General features: G+C 38.9%; 1 protein-coding gene and 1 long non-coding RNA gene across 4 annotated transcripts in view; one reads left to right on the top strand and one right to left on the bottom strand.

Annotated features, from left to right (window-relative positions):
- Positions 1-25,366, bottom strand: part of PALLD (palladin, cytoskeletal associated protein) — a 347,001-nt gene that overhangs the window by 66,433 nt on the left and 255,202 nt on the right. Inside the window, exon 1 of one of the 3 annotated variants that reach the window (XM_036233613.1) lies at positions 13,496-13,612. The exons of the other annotated variants lie outside the window; for them this stretch is intronic. The gene's annotated coding sequence lies outside the window, so the exon portion shown is untranslated. Of the gene's footprint in view, positions 1-13,495; positions 13,613-25,366 lie in introns of those variants that run through there. 3 annotated transcript variants of the gene reach the window in all.
- LOC118612439 lies at positions 12,526-13,916 on the top strand. The gene is made up of 2 exons (XR_004954893.1): positions 12,526-12,952; positions 13,125-13,916. It is a non-coding gene; the product is annotated as an uncharacterized LOC118612439 (long non-coding RNA).

Below are 25,366 nucleotides of genomic sequence, written 5' to 3' on the forward strand. Positions count from 1 at the left end.
TTCAACAGTACAAATGGTGCAGTAATGAAGATCTTTTGTACAACTTGCATACTTGTTTTGAGTTTTCTGTGGGAAAATTTTCTAGAAATTGTTGGGTCAAAGGGTATGTGATTTTTACATTTTAATGAGGACAGCCCAATTGCCCTCAAGAAGATCTTATGACTTTATCGTTATCTGAAAAAGGAAAAAAGAAGAGATAGATGATTCACTCCCAATCTTTTTCCAACTGAACTTTCAATTTAATTTAAATAGAAGCTTTTAAAACCAGAAGAGAAGATAGAGGCAGTTCTGAAATCCAGTCTTTTTCTTCTTCTTCTTTTTTTTTGCTAGTCCACTAATTTCAAGACTTTTCTTTATTAGCAAGCTTTAAATGCTTTGTTTTCCTTTGGCCTCAGTTGTCAAAATAACATTTTTTTTCTTGGTAATATTGCTACCCATAAATTACAGTACAGTTGATCCTTGAATAACACAGTTTTGAACTATGCAGGTCTACTTATATACAGATTTTTTTTTCTAAAAATCATACTAAATGCTTTTGCTTGTTTTTTAAATTCCATTTTCTTTTCCCTAGTTTATTGTAATACAGTATATAATACATATAACATACAAATTGTGTTAATCGACTGTTTATGTTACTGGTAAGGCTTCTGGTCAACAGTAGGGTATTAGTAGTTTTGAAAAGAGTCAGAAGTTACATATGATTTCTGACTGCACAGGGGGTCAGCGCTCCTAACCCCTGCATTGTTCAGGGGTCAGCTGTACTGTTTATTTCTACAAGTGGGTAAGAAGAGGATTTCCTGGCACTGGTATATCATTACTTTTGGATCTTACTTATTCGAGAGACAACATATTCCTTTACAACATATTGGGCCTCAGTGATCTACAGAGCTTGAAAGAGCTTGACAGATTACTGAGTTGCACCCTCAGGACTCCTGATTCAGTGAGTCTGGGACAGGGGCCAAGAATTTTAATTTCTAACAATATCCCAGGTAATGCTCCTGGTGTGAGGACCATGCTTTCGGAACCACTGCTTTTCAGAATGCTCTTTGATGATTGACATAATCTTGCAATTAGAGGACCACGATTAGACTGTGATTTACATGACTTTGAAAGATAGTCAGCCCCCTTAATTACTATAATATGTCTTTTAAATTTCACTACGATGACATACAGGCTCTTCAACAGGCAACCTGTAAGCAGCAAGCTGCGAAACTCCACATGGATTGCTCCACAGTTACCTCTTCCACACTGTACCTACTCTCCCTCGCATAATTTGGTGTTTAAAATTTATATGACAATTTCAAAATATTTCCACCTCTTTCTCATCTTATAAAGAAGACTCTGTCGATCGGGTATTCCTGGTATTGACGCTGATGCCTTAAATGTTACTTAAGGCCTTAAGTTTATAATAATCACCAGGTACTCAGAGCTGCTTAAATTACACAAATTTAGCTCTCAGTTATCCGAGTTAAAAAAGCAACCATAAAGAATGAATGACACATAAACTTGTACCTTCACTTTGACTGTATGGACCTACAGAGCACTTCCAATATATTTTTAATTCTAGATCTTATATCTAAGAGTAAAAATAGGAAAGTATATAGTGGATGTAAACAGAACAAATGTACAAGGTAATATTTACATATACATAATAGGATAGTGAATTTTGTTAGCAGGGAAGAAGAAAGTAGGTTAAAGAACTTTTGTTTCAAGAAGAGATAGTCAAATTTGTCAGGATGCATTGTCTAGTTAGAGACTTTTTCACCAGTCACTTGTGATATACCTGGTTCATGGAGTATTTTAAGAGTTGAAGTCACAGCATTAGTTGTTGAATTGATGTTAGAGAAGATGATTTAGTAATGAAATGGTCAAAGGTGATAACTACAGAAAAAAAGAAAGAGGAGCAAAAACAATGATCCTAGAACAACTATTCATTCTCAAACTGTAGGAAGAGGAAGCCTCATTCATTCAGACCCCGTTAATTTGAAATCTGTGTTACCTCTGAGAGCTTTTCACTAACAACTAAGAAGGGAGCTTGTTAAATAAAACAATGGTATAAAAATGAGCAAGACTGTTTAATACAGGCTGCTCTAAAGTTCTTTGGGAGCATCATTACATTAGTAATTAAAACTGTGGTTCTACTTCCCACCAACACTTTCTTAGTCTTAACTATTTGAGTTCTATGATTTTGGAGTCTTTTAAACTTGTAACAACCTGCCTAATGGGTAATCAAATCAGATGATGTTATTGAAAAAAAGAACAAAGGTTTTAGGAAGAATTGATAATTAGGTTCTAAAATTCCTTTCTAAAAAGATTTCTCACAACAGAGATTGAACCATAGGCATATCAATCAAACATTGATTTTTTTTAAAAAAAAAATCAAAAGACTTCTTATATAGACAGATAAGAAATATTCTGATCAATTTATAAATACATCTCTTTATAGGAACAGCTGTTTGCGCTTTCCATGACACTTAGGATGTGACAAGCAAGGCCTCTCACTGTCTGGTAACGACACCCCTACCTCCATCCTGCAGGCTGCCCTCCAGTCACGCAAGCTGCTCATCCTCTAGACACACACCCTCTCCACCTCTGGGCCTTTGGACATGCAGCTGAGCTGACTTCTCCACTCAACTTCAAGTTCTATGAAATGTCTCACTGTCAGGTGTCAGTTCTCTTGTGGAGCTTCCCCTGTAACATCCTTTGCCTCGCCTACCCCCCAGCGGAGTTGGTCACCCTCGCCTCTGAGGACTTTGAGTCTACGTCAAATGCAGGCCTAATCGATCCATTCAGCCCACACACCACCTGGTAAACTTCTGATTCATTCAGGGGAACAATATGCTGAGCACAGAACACACTGCATAAGTATTTACTGAGTAAATCAATGGTACTGGATTTGTTTGCTCGCTTTTTAAAGCATATGGAAAGGTTTTCAAGGATGTCATGCTCCAACAGTAACTTTTTAGTATTTGGAATTCATCCTTTATTTATGAGGAAGTTGGCAGGGAAGATATGCTGTGGGATGTTATAGTTCAATTTCCTGTTGCACAACATTTTTTCACTTCATATATTCTAATAAATCTTAGATAAAATTAGAATTCCGTGACTTAAAGAATACCACTGAAATCACAGTCTTATACAATGAGGGCGTATGGTTTTTGAGGGGAGACTGGAACTTAGAAAAGCTCAAAGTGCTGCCTGACCTCTCCGAGAAATGCTTGAACTTCTCGGGCTCATTTTTCTTCTGTGAACCAGATACACATATAATTTTTTAAAAGATAAATAACGATCTCACAGGACTTCTATAAGAATTAACATAGAATATATATAAAAACACTTGGAAAATTGACAGTATCATTAAATATTTAATGAATCAACAAATAAAGAGCCACCTTTATTTCCAGACACAATCATGATTGTTAATTTTTAAAGGTGATCTAGTAATTGTTTTTTGGAGGGACTGCGGCCTAAAACAAAACAAAATGAAAACAGAGCTCTTTGTCAAAGCTCTTTGATTTGCACAGCCAGATACATTGCTTTCCTTGTGGATAATTCACAGTAAATGCACATCTATAAGCCCCACTTTTAACAGGCAGGGGATGCACACCTGCATTGTCCTTCCCTAAGTCTGCTAAGATACAAGCGTTACAGATTCTTTCTTCATTTCAACGAAAGTCCTTGGTAGATATGCAATAAAACTCTAATAATTATTCTTGAGTCAATATGAGAGGTACTCATATTTTGGCAAAGTGTGGTAAATCTAGCAGGTAAGTTCCATTTCTGTAACGTTGTTTCTAGCCCAGGAAATGTCTCAGGTGGGTTGGTATGGGTACGCTACTGCCAGTTTTTCAGGCATGGGCTTGCTACTCTTTCATGACATCATCTGACTGAATTCTTTACTCTGCTTGCCCCACAAAAGCCTCTGCATTCAATTAGTCTTTATTTTTTTTCAATAACCTCACGTGATTGCAGCATGGCTGTGTCTTCAAAAGCCAAATGGGCTTTGAATTCATGTGATGAACCACCCTATTAAAATAGCTGAAACATTTACTAATGTACACGTCAAAACCATTATACAATGGGATGACTTTCTGATTATAGCATCGTTATTACTTGAAATAATGGGCCGTAACTATGACCACAGTGCTATGTCAACAGAACTCTTATAGCACATAAGTACTAAGTTAAATGTGTTCATCCTGATGTCTAAGAACTGAGATCATTTAAAATCAAATGAAAATGAAAATTCTCTTTTTAAACTATGTAAACTTTTCTCTAACAAGCTAAACACAGAAGATAAACTCCTGATCAGGTGGAACCTGTGATTTTTGCAAGCTAAACTTTCTTCTGTTACCCTAGTTTAAGGGTTACACCAACCTATTAATTACCCCATGTTTCCCAAATTACAGTATATCCAAAAGGTATTATCTCCTAAAATATAAATTAGCATAAAAATTCCAAATTTGCAGTGTAAATATTTTATTTATGCTACATGGCCACTAATGGTAAACTTTTCTGGTAAAGCCATGGTAGTCATGCTTAGAAGCAAGAGCTGGGTTAAATGACACTATATATTCCCTGGTCTTGTATATTTTGATACATACACAATTACACATTTGTTTAAACACATCTATCATCTTTTGTGTGTGTGTGTGTGTGTGTGTGTGTGTGTGTGTGTAATGGCACTTGGGATTTTTGTGATGCTTTCGTTTTTAATATACTTTTACCCACTATGCACAGGCTTATAATTTGAACCAGAATATGGCGCTTAATGATGTCTGAGCTACATCTCTCCACTTCTCCAAGACTAGGGAATCATATCCCATAAAGTCATCAACTTCTTAAGTGTTTTAACCACACATTCCATGAGAGGTCGGAAAGAAGACAAAGAGGAAAGAAGTAAGTGGAACTGGATGGGAATGCCTTTTATTTCTCTTCTTATATGGTACTGGGATATTAAAGCTGAGAAGGTTATTTACGCTCATTTCATCTAGCCTCTTTATTTTACAAGAAGCCAACCGAGACCCAGGCAATATGGGTTGCCTGGGAAAAGACGGCTGGCTGTGAGGAGCCTGAGCTAGAACTAGCAGCCCATCAGAAGAATAGATGAGGTGACGGCCGTTTCTTCAGCTAGTTCGGAAACTGAAAGGAGGCAGCAGAAAGCACTTCCACATGGAAATCACTGACGCGTTCTAACCCTGACTACAATATTAACTCAAGATACTCCACCAACATGCAGATTTCTGTGTTGCCAAGGAAAACACAGGTGCATGTTAACCTTGCCAGAAGATGACCTACAGGTTCAGCTAGATCCTGAGGTTTCATAATATTCATAATACTTTAACCTTTAATCTGACTGCTAAGAGCGGGAATGCCGTCAGCATTGTCCTGATTCATAATTTTAGGCGCATGGCTATTGCCAAAAAAAGTGATTTTTAAAAAGTGGAAGTTGCAGACAGGATATTGTATTTGAAACCAGACCTAAAGCACAGTGATGAAAGGATGAGCTGATTATCTCCGAGTCAGAAGAAAATTCTAAAGCCATTATGTAAAAGAATCATACTCAATATTGAGAGCACAGCCAACTATATGACCAAATTTTATTTCAAGATATTCGGTCTTTATCACATTCTTTGCAAACTATTCAAATGGCTGAATATTAATGTAGATGTATTACTCTGTGAATGCTACATGATTATTTTGTTCATTTAAACCAATAACTGTTGTACTACATGGCCTATAAAATCATGCACTATCAATATGATTTTGAAATATATCCTAATTATAGATGTAAAAAGAACACCACAGTAAAATGAAACAACCAGAGCCACAATAACACTGAGCAAGCATTTCAGAATCCAATTTGATTAATCTCTTTCATTTTCAGATTTGTATTTGGCTTAATAGGTAGATAAAATCAAAATGACAGGTTAGAAAGAAAATGAACATATAGTAAGACTGAGCTCCAAGCAGAGTTGTAGAAGCCACATTGGGCCTGCCTGGGAGCTACCAACATTACAGATCCACACACAGAAGGGACAGACACAGAGCAGCCCGAGCGCCAGCAACATGGCGACCGCCACTCAGCTAAGCTGTCTACGCAACACCATCATTGCATTTTCTCCTCAGCTGCTAGGCCAGGGCACATGGCCAAGTTGCAGAAAGTACCACTGTGTAGCTCCTCAAGTAACCCAACCAGCTTCTTCCATGGGGATTACTTTCCCAAGTAAAGTGGTGTTTAGGATATTAAATATTCAGCATTTACTCTTAAAAACTTGCCTCCTGAACTTATAAGCAGTGTTCTCGACTTGTCTGCCAGATTTGCCATCTGTGCTTAATCCTTTGGTAAATGCTGCAGGTGCCCTTGGTGCTCACTGTCAAGCAGTAACATCGCCCTGCACCTCTGGGAAGACGCTTGGTTTGCTAAAGAGAAAAACGCAGCTGGGGCCAGGAGATCCAAGTCCCATGGCAACCACATCTTTGGAAAGTCACAACCACTGTACACTAGGCTTTTAAAATCTGCGTCGTGGAGATAAGGACACCTGCCCTACCCTGCTCCCTTACTAGGACAAAGCAGAGGTCCTGGTATTTTTAAATGAATGAGGCTTTCATAAATAGCACAGAATTTCACATGTCCCAACCATGATATGCCTGTAATGGGCCTAGATTTAGGCTTTTCTAAATCTCTAAATACAAAATAATTCCAAGTAACTTTTTCAAGGTTCTATCATTTATTTGTACCCTGAAGCAAGGAAGTCGACCCGAGTAGAAGAAAAGTCTGGCAGCTTCACACATCTGGAGGTTTCACTGAGCATCTATCACTCTGTTGAACAGTTATGGAAAAGCAGAAGATGAAATGATATTAAACAGAATAATTTTGTATGTTTGCAAACTGACAATTCCTGCTGGCTGTGTATGAAGAAGGGCCAAGGAATGCTTGGACCTGGATAACTGCCATCCTATCCATAGATGGTTTTTCTACCTTTCAGAGATTTGCAAATTCTTATGTACCACTCTCTCTTACAAATAAAAGCTTCCCTCTGTAGACAGAAGGCCCAACTCCTTATCTACTCTCCCTGGGTATCCTGCAGTCTCACTTGTCTGGACAGATTTATAGTTGCTGGTGTGGATACTATTTACTCAAACATTTGGTCACATAACACAATGGTGTGATATATAAGAAAAGTATGGAGTACATCTGGATGCTGTCTCTCTTAATGAGTGCCTAAAATAGGCCTTTTTAAAAATTCACATGTCACTTTCCATATAAGTATATCCTCTTATAGTTATGAAGACACATAGAAAATGAGGCTCTACCAGGAAAAAAATTTTTTTTTCCAACTCCAGTTCTGAATTAGTTCATTTGTGATCTTACTAGGACATACTTTACTTTAATATTCTACTGTATCGGGCAGGTTTTGCAAGACTGACTATAGCTTAATCAAATGACAGGATCTTTATGCCACCTTCAAATACTGAGAATCACGTTTCCTCACGTTCTGTTCTCTTCTGGGGCAGGGCTCTACTCCCTATACATGACAGATAAAGAACAGTAAGACAGTCCCTCTCAAGAAGTAAACAAGATTATAGAATTCTGAGGTCCCATACACTGTGGATGCTGAGTCAGAATTTGACCTTAGGCAGACCTAGAGTGTACATTCACCAGCTAAATTCCAGCTTCTCCTCCCCCAGGTAACTGTTTAACACCTTATGGTCTCTCCTCAGACTTCCCTCAAACAGGCCCTTCCCAACCCTCACTCTCAGCTGATGACCAGACTTTTATTTCATTGAGAAAATAGAGAGAGCAGCAGAGAATTTCTACAGGCTCCCCCCATTGCCACTTCTTCCCACGCCTTGCGTCTCTGCCCCCAAACACTGCCTTCCCGCAGGACTGCAGGACCACCTCTGCGTTCCTGGGGCAGGCCAAGCCCTCTGCTTGTGCGTCAGACCCCGCCTTCTCAAGGGTGTCCCGAGGGCAGCTGTCCCCATCCTTCCTGACCTTGGATAGACAAGGCCGAGCCCTTCATTTATCGTTCTAGAAGAGCTGCCCAGTCGCCTGTCGCAGTATTCACAGTGACTGATGAAGATGGCACATACTCAAACATTCGATGTTATACAACAAAACAGTCTGCTGCCAAGAAGCGACAGTATAAACAGTCCTGGACCTGTTCTGTCAACTCGCAGCCACTCTTCAGCCCGATTTTCTACCTTATCGACTTGCAGCCCCAACCTGCCATTCCCTGTCCTCCTCCCTAGCTTTATTTTCCCCCATAGCATATAACTCCATCGGAAGTATTGGATGTTTAGTTCATTCTGCTTACAGTTTGTCTTCTATCACTAGCATATCGACTCCATGAAGGCAGGATTTTTTGTGTATTTGTCCATTTAGGTCAGTACTTTACTCCCAGAGTCTAGCCCGTACTCAAGGTGCTGGGCTTGCTCAACAATATTTGCTGAATTAATGAGGCCCTGACCCCGCCATTTCTGATCTGTGTGACTCTGGGCAAATTACTCACCTTCTCAAAATCTTGCTTTCCTCATTTTTAAGAGGGGGGTGCTGACAGTACTTAGCACATGGGATTGTGGTGAGGATTAATTGACAGTGTGTTAAACACTGGTACATTTTCTGGTATGAAGCGTTCAACGAATGGTATTGCTTATATGGTTATTTAGAATATAATAATTATGCATTATCATCGAAGTTTCCCTTAAGTCTCTCCAGTCCCATGAAATTTGTTTGGGAATTTCATGGACTGTCATCAAAAAAGAAAAAGAAAATACCTGTAAATCTGCTCTCCTTCTAGGATTAAAGATTCCATGACTGAAAAAGGAATAATGAACACACAACTAAGTAGTGTTATTGTCTTGGTCCGGGTCCTAGAGTAAAAATTATGTGTAGCAAGGAAATAATGTCAACAAGTAGCTCTCATCAACTGGCCTGTCCAAAAGAGGTCCCATGGCTGGCCGACACCCGGGCTCCACTTCAGCCCTACTTCCCATGCCCCTTTCCCCGTCTCTTCTCCCTCTGTTGCTGTGAAGCGAGTTACTGCCAGGACCACCCTTCTCACAGCTCTGTAGTACCGGGGTGGGGTCTCTGTTAACATAAGGGGAGTGTGAAAGGAAATGTATCTCTGTGTACCTTTACTTCCCTTCGGGGTTTAAATGGAAAAAAGAAGGTGGGGTCCTTTTTGCCATTGTTGCTGGGATTAAAAATCTTTAAAAAAAATAAAGCTGGAACTTTGAGTGCATTTTCCCACACACGCAAGCGCGCACACACACACGTTATATTTAGTGGCTCGATTCTAAGGTACTATTAATAAAGCAGAATACTTTAGTTACAATTTCTGGGCTATGCTGGGAACCTAACCATGAAGTGCGCCATAGTTTCAATGAAAAAGTGTACTCAAGAGTTCCCTGCAACCAATTTACAAATTGACACTGAGAATCCAACCCATCTGAAAACTAAGGACTGCTAATTCTCAGCAAGTTTCACAATTTCACAAAAGCATCACAAATGTCATGAAGAGTAGGATTAAACCTGAGTCTTCGGGATGGGGGGTCCAGTGATACTGCATTTACATGTGGATGGAGTACCTGCTCCTAGTCCTATAAATACTGGGAAATACGGTGGGCCGACCTCCCAGCATTCTGTGAGACTTCACTGGGACAAAGGATGTGATGCCACCAGCAGAGGCTGGTTAGTGACAGCTATTTAACAAAGGTCGGTTCCTTCCCCTCCCTTTAGTGAAACTTCAGTGTCTATTCTTTTTACTTGGTTTTGTATGTCTTCCTATAAATCTATTTTTAACACTTCTATATGGGGGGAAAATTGCAAAGCTTTGCCAGTAGGAACCAGAAAACGGTTATTTGCTCATTTCTTCTGGCTGACACACCTTGTCTGCAAATGGTAGCTTCTCGCTCAGGAGGAAATCTTTTCCATCAAATAAGCTTTTATGCCTTCCAAAAGTCCATGCCAAACTGTGAAAATTACCATCTCAGCTTGCCATAGTGGCAGAGCTGTGGCAGCTGGGCCAACACACATTCAGTGAGAGGCTCAGAACTGACATTAACTAACCAAACCCATATTTTCAGTTTGCTTCCTTGTAGTCATTATCCAAGATATACAAGTAAGAGCGGCTCACCTAACTGGAATGGCTTATGTTACCAATTATGGTTAACCCTGAAGCACATAAGCAACAAGGCAGCTAAGATGTACTGTTCAGGAAGAAATGTACACCTGTAACAATGGATGGGGCTGGGCAGAAACTGTACATGCCACTAGCTTTGGAATGGTATTTCTCCTTCCCTGCCACTTGAGGCTTTCCATACTTCCATTTTATCTCCATGCCTTTCCTACAAGAATGGACTACTGCTTTCCGTTCATAAAATCTCCTCGGATGAAAACTTTCACATACACCATCTCTAATTCTTTATCCTTTGACTAAATCTGATACAGAGCATCCCTTGAATTCATATAAACTCTCAGAGATTTTTCTAGAGCCAAAAAACCTGGGTCACAGAACTAGGCAGAACTGAGTGACTCAGTTTTATCTGTGTAAGATCCTGGACAAAATCCTTCTCTACGTATTTCTTTAAAATCTGGTAGAGTTCCATTAAGAAATGGTTCTGTGTCTCAAAATATCATTACTAGAATGAGCTAATACATATAATATACTGGGAACATTTTCAAAGAAGAGTTTAGTGCTCTTTTAACATACGCTTAATTTTTAAAGTGCATATTTAGTGACTAGCCCCTCTCCCTATTTACTTGAAGAAGAGAACTATTTTGCAAGATATTGAATAGTGGGCAGTTTTAGAAGTACAGTCAACTTTGATTACCCAATGTTTATCTAGATCTTCTGAAATAAATGTTGAAAGAGTACTCTACATTTTGATATGAAATTGTTTATGTGGAAATGTACACCCAAGAAAAGACAATGTCTAATACATATTTTTACAGTTCCCAGTGATTGTGAAAGTTATCTGGAAAGTGGGAGAGGGAAGGAATCGACAACTGTTTGGATAGTAATTGTTTGAACAAATGAATACCTTCCTTTTGAAATAATGACTTTAGCACCTTGAGCAGTGTGGACTCCTTGATAATTTCCAGGAAATGTGTTATAATTCAGTAATACTATTATTTCAAATACAGAATATAATATTTAATATAGCCTAAAAAATACTTTTTTGGGAAAAAATAACTATCCTCAAAAGTAGTACAAATACTATAACTTCTACAGAGAAGACAATAAAGTTTTAAAAGATCACCCACAATGCAATGTGGTGGCATTCAATTTTTATTCTACCTTAAAAATGTTTTAAAGTCAACTGCAAACTAGAAAACCCTGAAGCATACCTGGGCTACTATAAGTAGGACAGTAACCTCTTTACTAGGTCAGTGTTCTCACCTTGGACTGAGTGGGCATGAAGGTATCACATCACTTAGAATGGGTGAGTCACTGTCATACCAGCTGTTGGAATTTTAGAATTCTTGGATTTCGGCCGTTGCAAAAAAATGAAGCTATGTTATTTTCAACAACCCACCCATGATCTTCACTCAGAGCATCAAGTTTTAACAAACAGATGGTTAGAGTCTTGTCAAGTTGTGTTATTCATCGTACCTGCCTACTTTCCTATTAATGGATGTGGTGTGGGCACTGAGAAATCCACCCCACTCCTCATTCTAAAGTAAAAAAATGCAAGAAAGATATCGAAGAAATCTATTTTACATAAATAAAAATAAAGCTCAGAAATTAGTTGAAAAATCTGTTGAGCATATAGTGCTTGCCTATTCATCACACATTGTTCGAGGATATACTAACCACTTCCTCTCCCTTAAAGTGTAATTTTACAATCATTAGGTGCAGGGGTAACACTATTCCGTATCTCAATCAATAGAAACAGACTAGAGAGGAAAATTCCCTCAAACTGCTTATCATTTAATCAAAGTTTGCCAAGTCTTGAAGAAAATAAATAATAACTTCTTCCCTTGGGGTGTAAAAAGCTGATGGCTTTGTACTGTGAGCTCCAAAAGCAACCAAACCAAAATCCCTGGAGGATTGGCTGGCCGATTTTTCCTTAGTGGCAGTTCTAACAGGAGCCTTCATAACACAAACTTCACAGTTCACGAAGTTGGTAAGAACATTACTTAAATTGGAAGATGAGGGCGGAGCAGGAGTGATGGTGAAGGTAGTTTTTCAAAAGCTGGTTACACAGGAACGTAGACTCCATGCCTCAGAAACTTGGGCCTGTCCATCTCTGCCTTTCTCCTGCTACTTCCCTGTGACTGCAGATCAAAACCTAGATGCAGCTAACGCAGGGCTCCGAAATGGCTCTGATGAATGTACACCAGACCTGGTGTTTTGCCGGCAGACCAGCAACAAGGCTTGGCTAGTCCAGGCCTGCTCTTAGAGCAAGACTGGCTCTGAGGGTCAGAAGATGCCTGCGCCCAGGGAGACTTGCTGACTCCCAAGCACGCCCCCTTCAGTCCTCAGCGAGTGTAAAAGTCCCAAGCCTCATTTTGGGCTCAAGTGCTCAAACTCTCCATTCAGGAGTCTGGACCACTCACCATTCCGGACAGAGCCGCCCCCCAATGTTAAATGAGGGATACAGGCGAGAAGCCCCCAGCCTTGCGGTGGGGCCGGCTTCCGCCAGGGGCCAGCCCCCAACTCTGCGCTCCAGGTTTGGGAACACACAGCATCTTAGAGAGGGCCAGCCTGGCTGTTCACAGAATCCTTTTAGTTGGCCACGAACGCAGCAGCCACGTCCCGGGCCCGCGCCCAGAGTCGCGGCTAACAAAGCAGCAGCCACAACCCAGGGCTGTAGAGTGAGAGCTACCTACGGGCCCACGACACCAGCATGCCCGGAACACGAGCCTACTGTGTGCCACCCACCGCGCCGCGACCAGGGAGAGTCTCCCAAGTTACAAGCAAACTTTCGTTCAATGGCCAAGGTGGGGTGAATTCTCCTAAAGAGAGGGGGATAGGGTTGGGGAGGGCGAGGGTGCAGCGCCCAGGCTGGGCTCGGGATGGATGGACCCCTCCTCCCGGCGCCGGCTGCCAGGGAATGAGATCATCCTCACCCCCATTTCTGCCACCCTCGCTTTCTCTGCTCTCCTACACCAGGTCTGACTCCTCTATGAGAGGGGCTGTGATTAAGAGAAGAATGGGTTCGGAAAAACTGGAAGAGCGGGAGAGATCATCTGTGGCGGCAAAGCATCCCCACTCCCGACCCTGTTATGACGCAAAATTCCCATCTGGAGCTCAGCTTTCAGTAGTGCGTGCTCAGATCAGGCAAGGGGAAGGAGGGGGCTCTGCGAGGGGACCCTCAGCGGGGCGGAAACTCTGCATTTACAAGTTGCGCTGCCGCCCCTCCACCTCACCCTCTGGTCTGTTTCTAAATCCCTCCCAGCCCCTGCTCTCCGGCCACCCAGCACCTTCCACTCCCTTCGAGTCATCCTTTTCTACCAGTCAAGGGGGCGATTCCCCGAGCCTACCTCTGGTCTCAGGGCCGCGCCCCGCTGCTTGCTAATCCCCGTCCGGAGCAGCCTCTAAGGGCTGCAGCGCCGGGCAGGTACCGGCACTATATACCGCTCCGTGACTCAGTGAGTCTCAGTAAAGCGTTTGCCTGCGGTCCTTCAAAATAAGAGTCCCAGCTCCCAACTGGCGTGGCCAGCAGGAGCCCAAGAAAAGGAGGCGTGGCTCGGCCTGGGGAAGCAGCCCCCAGGTTAGAGCACGCTTCCCCGCCCCCTCCTCCTAACCGAGCCCGTCCGTTTGCATCTATCTGGTGGCTAGCCCCCTTCTGGGCAGCTAAGAGATGAACTGGGCTTTCCCAGAACTTTCAAGAACTGATAACGGGAAAGCATTTAACTTTCAACTTTTTCTTCCTAGGCCAATAAAGATGTTGGCTGCATGTTATGATGATTCGTGGTTGTGATTTTCCTCTGTAGACTAAAAAGTAGTGTCCAATAGATCTGACTCCAGGGCAAAGGAATGAATGCCGCCGGTGGAGGGGAAGCGGCCCTGAGAGAATAACGCTGCGGAGCCGGAGGGGTACAAGCGTGTGGGAGACGTCCTGCTCCTATGGCTGCTCACGTTTAACTTGGGTGCTGAGCATCTGCGGGCATCACGCAGAAGGACTGTACAGTATTTAAATGGAAAAGCATAAATAATCATGTGGTCCACTTCTTTAAGAAAAAGGATAATTTCTAGATTCCTATTAATTGACTATGATCTGTGTATCAATGAGTAACTAAATTCAGGAGCCCTTAGGGTAAGAGGTGTAACATTCTGATTTAGCCAAGTCTTAGGAACACTTGTTTTGAGCTACTACTACATGGGCATTTCTATAGAAGTGTTTTAAAGGAAGAAATGGACTCATTGATTCCAAAGTTAGTTTCCTAACGTAAAATTAGAGAATTATGTGAGCTTAATTCTAAATTCATATCAGCAACTTTTACCTTTCATTAACTCAGTTAAGGACAGCTCTTGCTCTATGTATAATCCTCCAGTGGCTGGGTTAGCTCAGTGGATCACAGTTATTTCTGTCCTGTTTCTCCTATCTGCTTCTTGATCATTGGGACCAAATTTCTTTTGCACACAAGACACTGTCAATAAAATGAATGAAGGAATGCTAACACCTAAAATTTATTGAACATCTATCATTCTGTACAACAGTCACTAAGTATGCCAATAAATGCCACCTAGATTTGAATAGAAAGACCATGTCTAAATGGTCTAGTAATTTTATCCCTACCTTCATCACTAATATAAAATAATAGGGTGTCTATGTTCACAGCCTGAGCCAGATACTCCACTTCCCTTTCTGAAATAGCTTTATTAATTTTTAGCTTAAAAATTGTCTGTAAAAAATTCAAACAATCCCAAAGCTGGTGTCTCTCTGTAATTCTACCCTCAGAGGTAAACATTCTTAACAGCCTAGAGTCTACTCTTCTAGACTTTTGAATATGGACTTAAACACATATTTAAAACATAGATTATCATTTACATATGATTCTGCAACCTACTTTGTTTTTATACTACAATATATAGTAGTCATCTTTCCAGGCATAATTGAAGACATTATCTTTTCATTTTCTGAGACAGTGATATAGCTAAAAATAAATAAATAAACAAAACTCAGAACTTCACTTTTTAACTTTGCTTATCTTTAAATTTTTGGTTGGCTCATTTCCATGTCCAATGACCATCTGGGCAGAAAGGCATCACTTGATGCATCGCAGGGTTTTCTCACAGGCTTCCGTGTGACACTGAAGAAGGAGCTTGAAAATGAGAAGCAGGACTTTGTGGTCTGTGCCGTTAACTCTGGAACTCTGGAGTGCTCTTATTTCCACAGCAATGTGAATAATTTGATGAATTTTAAAAGTTACTGTTCTCAAATTTTGTGATTTAATGATTTAGGAGTCCACTCTCAACACAAGAACAGAAAGAATAAAATAGATAAGCATGAGTTACTACGACTTCAAATGTTTACGCACTATCAACTGGGAGAGTTGATGAACTGCCAGAAAACAGACCTGATTCCTTTACTCTCAAGAAGGAGCGAAAGAAGAATGACCCTTTAGATCTGCCTTCTCTGCCTTATTCTTACTAGAGTGCCCAGAAAATAGTATCATCTGGACCAGTTTCCATTTCTCAAAGTTCAGATCCAGGAGGAATTAAGGAACTGGTACAAAACATTAAATCTTTTAATGCTTTCAACTCTTAAAATTTTTATGTATGAGGCGTCAGAGGCATGGATACATCTTAGCTATCAGTTTGGCAAGTCCCAGAATTGTGAAAACTATTATCAGTAGAAGCACTGACAGGAATTTCTGCCAAGCTTGAAAAAAAACCACTCTATCCTCTTGTGCACCCTGGAGATTCTGATTAACAACCTTTTCTTTAGATTGCTCTTTCTTCATGCTCCCTTAGCTAGAACTTGGAGTTCTGTGGTCTTAAGGTAAGATGAAAGGGGTGATGAACAAAGACACGATCGACTTTTATTTCACCAGAGTCTACACTCATGGGACTCCCTCTGGCCTTGCTGGAAGCATTTGGCAGAGGGTCTGCTTTAAGAAGTCCACTTCTAGCTTCGCCTTTGGCATGCTTTGGCTCATAGACCTATAGCTATAAATGTGCAAATTTAATTTGAGAAGAAGTAATTTGCTCAGTTTTCTAGTTGTTTGGTAAGGGGCATGCAATGGGTAAAGGTAATTCTTCAAATAATTCCTTTATTCTCCTTTTCATATTCTCTCACACAAATGAAAAGAGTAAAATATAGGTGACTGAACACTAAAACAACTAAGACAACTAAAAACAAATGGCACTCACTGAACAAACACAGATAAATACATACAACTATATAGATACAACTACTAGCAGGTACTAAACAACACTTATTTCTCAAATGCTCACCACAGGTAATCATATTTTATAAGGTGAATAGTATTAGCAAATCAAACAAATCTGTTCTCACCAAGTGTCCATTAGAAAAGCTACCACCACGAATACACACTGCCCAAACATGCTTTCCTAAGATATAAACTAAAGCCAAAATCTATATTCTCACTCCTTTTATTTACATGTAGCAATAAAAGGCATTTTTCTTAAAATAATATTTTAATGAAAATTACAAAAAACTTGAGATTTTCTTAGCAGATCTTGGCTTTTGGTTTAGCACATTCTCTTTTAGGTTTTGCTGTGTATTCCTTCAGTGTGATCTATGGTACATAAAACATGTTCTCATAATAATTCAGCATAAGGATCTATTTCTAGTCACTTCTGGTGCGTTGACAGTAATTTTAGAAACTTACTGCTTTAGCTCTTGCTGCATTTTTAAAAGGTACAAAACCTTGGTTGAATGGCCTAGATGTTACTTTTGCAAGGGCTCCCAACCACATTCAACAAATAAGAACAAGTCTAGAAACATAGTAGAATAATTACAGATTTTACCTGATATTGGATCCAACTAATATTATTTTGGGGGAAAATGTTTCTGTGAGTAGAATGCTTAAGATCAGCTTTTATTCTCTTCCCCCTTTTTTTTTTAATGAGCACCTTTTAAAAACCTCAGACCACTATAAATTTGACTTCTTGTAATTAATTGCAGCATTTTATATGAAACATTTGCTTCTCTAGCAATAGCCACCAAATTACCATAACAAAACTGAAAAACATTTAAAAGTAAAAATGTGGGTCTTCTCAAGAGGCTAAGCCTGTGCATTATTTGATTATGAATACCGACTATTAGGGAGAAGGGACAGGACAAACCCCCAAGAATAATTTATACTTTCAACATAAAAACAAATTAATGTATTCCATTGGCCAAGATAATTTTCTGGCTCTTGGGTTTATACATAACTTTTTATTAAGAGAAGGGAGAAAGGATAAGGGAAAAAGAAAATGGGACTGTTTGTACTTGTGTAAATGTGACTAGAATCCAGAGGACATAAAACACAATGTAGAGGAAATATGACAACCAGAAGGTCTGCATTTGTGAAATGTAAAGGAGATCACGAAATTATAAACAAAAGAACAGGCTGAGTTTGTGAGAGCAAAGTCAGCCCTGAAACTCCACGGCAACTCCAGAGGAATCACAGCACCAGAGTTAGCAAGGGCTTGAAGGGATGACCCAGAAGGAAGGGTGTCCTGCAAATGGCCTGGGCTTTGGAGCCAGACAGACAGGTCAGTCAGGGCTCTTTCCATGACCTTAAACTCACAGAGCTTTTGTTTTCTCATCTGTAAAATGGAGGTAAAGGAATTTCCCTTGGACTGCTGTTGAGAAGATTCAAGTGAGAGGCTGCCTGCCTGTGTAGCGCCTAACACAATGTTGGGTATATAGCAGGTGGGGTTGGTTTTCTTCCTCTTTTAATGAGTATGTTTACTTACTTATAGTAGCTCGAGATTTTTTTTTTTTTTTTTAACAAAATACAGTAGTTAGGAACAGAGTAAAGAATATCCATCTGAACGTTACTCTGTACTGACACTACGCCAGTCACTTCACATACATTCTCCCATTTTATCTGACACTACAAGCTGTGGGAAATAAGGTGTTACCATCACGATCCCTTTGTGGAGGAAGACAGCCCTAGAGAGGTGAAGTGACCCACTCAAGGACACAGAGGTGGTTAAGTTGCGGGGGGCGATAACACAAATTGTTATCTCCAGAACCCAAACTCCAGGCATTATATATTTGGAGTGAAAAGTACATATTTATGCAAAGTCGATTAACAGACTCAGGATACTAAGATCTACATTAGTAAATCAGTAATTTATTATTGCAGAGTTTTAGTGTGCACAAAGATGTCTATTTGACCTGAAATAGTTAAGGCAGCTTCTAAGTATGTCTTGCTTCACAGAAGAATCTTATTATTGAATATCCTTTCCCAAATGAGTTATGCTGGCTCTGATGGAATCATCCACAGGTTCCACATGGATAATGAGAGGGTATAGTTACAAGGAGGAATTTTTCTTTTTAAGTGACTCTCCTGAGTAAATGGTAAAAATGCTGTCATCAGCTAACTGGCTAGTTATATTTATCTTGCATAAGAAAATCTTAAGCTGTGTCTTATAAATGTAGTGACTGATAACAGACAAAATGATATAATCGGTTTAGGACTAGACATCTTTGCATTTTATATTGTTCCCAATGCCAATTTATGAGGTTATGGGTGAGATGATGCATAACTTCCTCAGTTGATTCTCTTAATACTACTGTCTCTGGTGATACTGCAACAAGGAATTTTGTGTTGCACTTCATACAGATTCATGTGGATGCTTCAAAAACACACATATCAGCCATCATTCTGTTGGTGTTCTAAGAAATACAGGAAGTAAAACTGCCTCGGCAATAGAGCTGCTACAGGTGCTGCAGTGCCTTTCTCAGAACGATGATTTAAATGCAGAGGAAACCATGGACTCCAAAAGGATCCAGATAGGGGACCACACTGACAGAAAGGAGGGAATCAGGCCAAATTTCCCTAACTCTGGAACCTTCCCTCTATTAAATCCTTCACATCCTAAACCTCTGCTTCAAATTAAGGAAATTTTGTTATCTGAAGTACTCTTTTTTTTTTTTTTTAGGGAAATCACAGATTTCCTTGGGTGCTGCAGTTAAGGTTTTCTAGTAAGATATCCAACTACTAAGAGAACTGTTGAGATTATTTGATAGTAAATATCTTTGACATAATAAAATATACAAACCTAGACTCTGCTATAAACGGGAACAAAAATAGAGAATAAGGGAAAGTCAAATATTCCAATTAAATTTTCTTTCAAAACAGAAATTTAATGAAAGCATTTTACATTGAAAAATTCCCCAAATAGAGATCCTAAGACCCATAAGAAGAAATATTTGGTAACAGTAGTTAAAGAAGTTAAAACAATTTACTTAATAATATTGATATTCCCTGTTATGGGCTCATTAAATATTTACCGTGTTGTCCCTGATACAACAAAGTGCTAGATTTCAAGAGAAAACAATGAAGATGTTTACCTGATTCCATTAGATGTAAAAAATAGTCCCATGGTTCTAAAGAACTGATATTATTCTTATATAAGTATAATATATTTGTATCTTTGTTTTTAATAACCTTACAAAGAGTTAACTAATTTTGAGGAAATTTGGTCATTTTATGGAATATCAAGAGACTCTTCAAATTGAACTTTGGCTCAATCTGTTCTATTCAAAGAAACTAGTGGCTTATAAATGTTTTTAAATGACCATGTCTTTTATAATATGTAATGAATTTTAATGAATTATGACACATGGATAGAGTTCAAAGGAAGAAGGCTGCACTGAGGGAAATCAGAGTTTCGAGCACCAGTATTAAAAATGTCAGTTCTGGGCAAAGTTGACAATATTCAGAAAGCAAAAATTTCAATGCAAGAGAAAAAGAAAGACAGTAACCACAAATAGACCAAATTTGGCCCTGCCTCCTTAAAAACTAATCTCTCTGCAATTCATTGTACCAATTTTTTAAAAAGCTATGTTAATTACTTTATTAGCAATGGGTATCCACATGTTTTAGCTCAGTGTTGTATTTAGTTCATTAGCTTATAGGCAGTAACATTATTGTTCGATCTTCATTTGTGGGTGGCACAAGTAAAGCCTGACATAACTTTGGTGTCATTGTTCCCTTGTTTGTTTGCCTATAGTATGACACTTTGCAAAACTCTGTGTCCCAACAATGGATAAACTGGTCTGACAAATATTATCCTCTCCAACTGACTCCATTTTAGGGAACAAAGGCACAGTCTTTTGGCATCACCAAGGAAATAATTTTGAATTCAGTCACCTGCCTCAAGGTCATCATGCCATGGCCAAAGACCCTACTTGAGAAGCCCTACAGAGCACCAGTTTTTAAAATGTAATTTCTGAGAGAAGTGGTATCACTTGAGGAGAAAGGGATTACCTACTTATTGCTCAGGAGAAACATCAAAAAAACAAACAAACAAAAAAAAAAACATAAGTTAAAGAGGGCCAGAAATGTTTTTCATTACAATGATGGTAAAGAGAAATGAGTCCAGTTGTAGCTTATGAAGTGTCTTTGCATGTAATCTTAGGCAAGGCCAATTTTTACATTAGGCACAGTGGCTGGGGCCCACAACACTTTTGGCAGCCAACAGCAATTTTTAATTTTAAATATTTTTAAGCTAAGAAGGAAGAAAAAGGAAGACGAATATTATAATGATGACTGTATAATAATGAAACTGGCCTGGATTTTATTAATCTTTATAACAATGTGGTTCTATTTTTTTTTTTTAATGGAGAAAGGGACCCACAAAAACAAAAGTGCCTGGGGCCCATGAAAGTCATAACATAGCTCTAATCTTAGGTAGCTGATGTTTGTCTGAATCCTCGACGCTTTCCTTTCATTAGATATAAAGACCAGGTCTACCGCTTGTTCTCTACTCACAGTTGTTTTCTGTGTGACTCTAAATTCGTAGGTGTCACAAAATTTTAAAAGAAGAAAACACGATCTTGTATTGTCACACTCCTTATAATCTGAGCGAGAAGACAAAATCAGCTGTTCACAACAGGTGCTTTGCAGTTGTTCATTCATTTGGACGCTTCTTTTATGAGTTAATTACAACTCCCTTGTGAACTGCACATCTGGGAAAATAAAATTGCCCAGTGAAAATGAATTACTGGCACGTAGGTGAAGTACAATAGTTAATTCATTTGGATACCCTTAAAAGGCTTCACGAAAAGCCCTGAAGCACCTGGAAGTTCAGTTTCTTCATGTCTGAAGAATGAGTTAACGCCAAGTCGAAGGCTGCAACATGGGAATCTGCAATTGAAATTTAGCATGCAGCTCTTGGGCTACCCACTCTCTCATTTAGATAGTCACCTCCCCTGAGCCTCTAATGATCCTGGTGTCATTCAACTTCATCTGCTAAATGCTCTATTTTTCCTTTTTAAAATTCCTAGAGTTCTTTTTCAACTTGTTCAAGGGAAGAGAACACTTTTGCTACCAAAGAAACATCTTTATTTGATAAAACAATTCCTAAGCTTTGTTAATTGTTATCACATACCTATTTCACACTGATTTTTTTCCAGACGTATTAAGTATGATTGACAAAAACGGTATATATTTAAGGTGTACAATGTGGTGTTTTGATGTAAGTATACTTTGTGTAATTATTACCACAATCAAGCTAATTAACATACCATCACTTCGTATAGTTACCGTGTGTGTGTCTGTGTAGTGAGAACACTGAAGATATACTCTTAGCAAAGTTCAAGTGTACCAGACTTTAAAAACAACAAAGGTCTTATTGGGTCCTTCGTCCTCTTGGGAACGAGCTTTTTAGGGAAAGGTCCCTTACTCTCACAGTCTCCTCATCTGGTTAGTGGAGAAGTTGGATGGCGTGATCACTGTGGTTCTCTTCAGCTGTATGGTGCAGGCATCGGACCCAAGGTCACCCACTCTGCCCTGGGGGCAGGATTTCAATAACAGCTCTTCAAATGGGTGTTGGGCTATTACACAGAGCAATGGGCTTCAATAATAATCCATTAAGAAGTAAGAAAAAATACTAAAATCTCTCTTTATATTTATCTTATCCTTTAATTTTTTTCTATGTATATGCATACATGTATTTTACATATACATATATGCATGTGTATATATACAAAAAATATTAATATACACACTCACATATATGTGTGTGCGTATATATACACAAAATATTTTACTAAAGGAGATACATAATTAAAAACCTTAGTATCCCATAATTTTAAGGTACAAATACATAATCAACTCAATTTACCAGATGAAGTCTGGCCAAGGGGTCTGCTTTAGGACTTCCATCTCTATCTTCCCCTTTAGTACTATTTGGCTCATAGACATATAGCTTCAAGTATACAAATTTAATTTGAGATAAAGAAATTTGGTTTATTTCCCACTAGTTTGGGGAAGAGGATAAAAAAAGAAGGTAATTCATATGGAGATTCAACTTAATACCTCAGATAGCTAAAGACTTGAGAAAGCCATAGCAGAGGCAGAGAGCCTGTCCCACCTGGACTCCCACCCTGTAAGTTACAGAGCTGATTCTTATAGGTGAAGCTTTATGTTTGCTACGTTTGCAAACTGGATATTGTGGGCGAGCAGAGCACTGGACCTGACAAATCTTTTTTCCTATTGATGTAGCAGAACCCATAATCAAAGAAAATACAAACACATTCATTACTCAGCAATTTTAACTGAGATTTTCACAATACATTAAGAATAATAACATTAGATTCATTCATTGATATTGTATATAATATTTCAAAATGTCCCCATTTTTTTATTCAGGGATATTTGTTTCAGCATTATTAATAATAGTAGGAAATAGGGAGCTATTTAAATGCCCAATAGTTAGGAAATGGTAAACTAAATTGATACATATTCACCTTAGATATGCATATGCAGCCATTAAAAATTGTGTTTTCAAAGAATTTTTGATGGCATGAGGAAAATCCAATGGTGAAAAATCTAAATGCAAAACTGTTTAAACACTTTGATCTCTCTCCCTCTCTCTCTCTCTCTCTATATATATATATACATGTGTGTGTGTGTATGTATATATATACATATATATATATATATATATATATATATATATATATATATATATATTTTATTTGCTTGCTCAATTTACTTTCCTCCGGCTCTACACCATGCCATTGACCTGACTGCTGACTGCATTCCCTATGCCGTGCTTCCCATCCCCGTGATCCTCTAGCAACTACTAATTTGTACTTATTTAATACTCACCCCATCCTCCCAGCTCCCTATCCTCACCCTCCCCAACTGTCCTCTATACTTGTGTGCGTGTTTTTGATTAGTTTGTTCTTTTTGTTCCTTAGATTCTGCATTTAAGTGAAATCATATGGTATTTATCTTTCTGACTTCTTTTGTTCAGCATAATAACCTCTAGGTTGTTGCAAATGGTTGGATTTCATTTTTCTTTTTATGGATGAGTAATATTCCATTGCATTTATGAACCATAACTTCTTTATCCAATCATCTGTTGATGAGCATTTAGGTTGCTTCCTTATCTTGGCTATTGTAAATAGTGCTGCCATGAACATAGGGGTACATAGATCTTTATGAATTATTGTTTTGGTTTTCTTTGGATAAGTACTCAGAAGTGTAATTGCCAAGTCAAAAGGTAGATCCATTTTTAATTTTTTTGAGGACTCTCCAGACTGTTTTCCATAGTGGCTATACCAATTTGCAGTCTTACTAACAGTGCACAAGGGTTCCCTTTTCTCCACATCCTTGCCGACACTTGTTCTTTGATTTATTGATTGCTGTTCTGACAGGTGTGAAGTGATATCTCAATGTGTTTTTAATTTCGATTTCTCTGATGATTAATCACTTTGACCACCTTTTCATATGTTTACTGTATCTGCCCCAACTGTTATTTACGTAGGCAATTTTTGGAGCTGTCTTTCTAATTATCATTCTAATATTCAAACTGACAAATTACCACTTGGATACCTGGCATGGATATCTTGAAGCTCTTTTTTTTTTTTCCCCCTCAGTTAAAGTGAAAGTTTTTTCTCTGACCTTTGGAAATTTTTAAAAGAACTATCATGTATTTGTGATACTTTAAGGCATCCTCAAAAGCTTTCACTGTATATCTATGAAGTAATACAATTTCATATTTAAGAGCACATGCTTTGGGTACCAATCCCAATTTTGTCACTTTGCTGGGTATATGTTTTGGGAAAACTTATTTAATCCCGTTGTGCCTCAGTTTTCTCCCCTGTAACATGGAAACAATAATACTGGACATCTCATCAGGTTGCTGTGAGGATTAGATGAGATGCTGTAAATGATTTGGCACAGTGTGCATGGTACTGCTGCCAATACATTTAGCAATTTCTATTGTTATTGAAAAACGTGGCCACATGGTGCCATCAAGGAGTTTATATTCTAAATAAGTAAATAAGATGAAGCAAACTGTTAAGGTATCACCTTGACTAAATAAATCAATAATATGGATTAAAGCTCTTCGAACTCTTAGTGTATCAAAATGAGAATGACGGAAGTGCTGTTTAAATTCACTACAGGAGAGGAGACAGAAGAGGAGGACAATGAATAGATTCTTGATAGAAAAACATCCATTAGGGACTTAAACACTATATATTCAGCAAAAGGGTTGGCTGGCTCTACCATTAGCTCACTGTGAGATCTTGCACAATTCACTTGAGTCCTGTGTTTCAATTTTAAATCTGCACAACAGGGGGTTGAATGAGATTGCATCTAACATCTATAATTATTAAAGTTATTATTAATCACCACAGAAAATTCTATAAAGATTTCCGTCTTTGCTTCTCTTTTTGATAACTGGATATGTAAATAATTTATGCATTGTCCTAAATCTCAATTAACTTTTCCCTGTAAATAGAATAATTCAAACGAGTTGATTTATGCGAAGTGCCTTCTAAGTACTTGGAAGTTTTTATATAATTACGTTCAGTAGCAGAGGGGTCGTCAAGACTGAAGCACTGAAAGAGTAAATGAACTGCTCTCGCCGAGGGCAGAGGTTGAAATTCTGACATCTGGACATCAACGTTTGTGACCAGGTGCTATGGCACTGCTGTGAGGCTGGATCCTGGACAGACCCTGCCAGCCTCTGCTTCCCTCACAATCAGAGCTATACTGGAGAGAGCACACAGAAATAGTCCAGGAGCCTTTGCAATTACATTTTGTTCTCAGAGAACTCCAGCTAGCTCTGCTATTATGCAAATAACTGACATATCAAATCAGTAAAGCAATAAACTAACTCACAAAGTCTGTTCTGATGTAATTAACTATGCAAACAGAACTTTGTGACTTACATTTGTTGTCTAGGTAAATTCTAAAGCCACA

Source organism: Rousettus aegyptiacus, unplaced genomic scaffold (genome assembly GCF_014176215.1).
Source record: "Rousettus aegyptiacus isolate mRouAeg1 unplaced genomic scaffold, mRouAeg1.p scaffold_m13_p_16, whole genome shotgun sequence".
In the NCBI taxonomy this organism is placed as follows: Eukaryota; Metazoa; Chordata; class Mammalia; order Chiroptera; family Pteropodidae; genus Rousettus; species Rousettus aegyptiacus.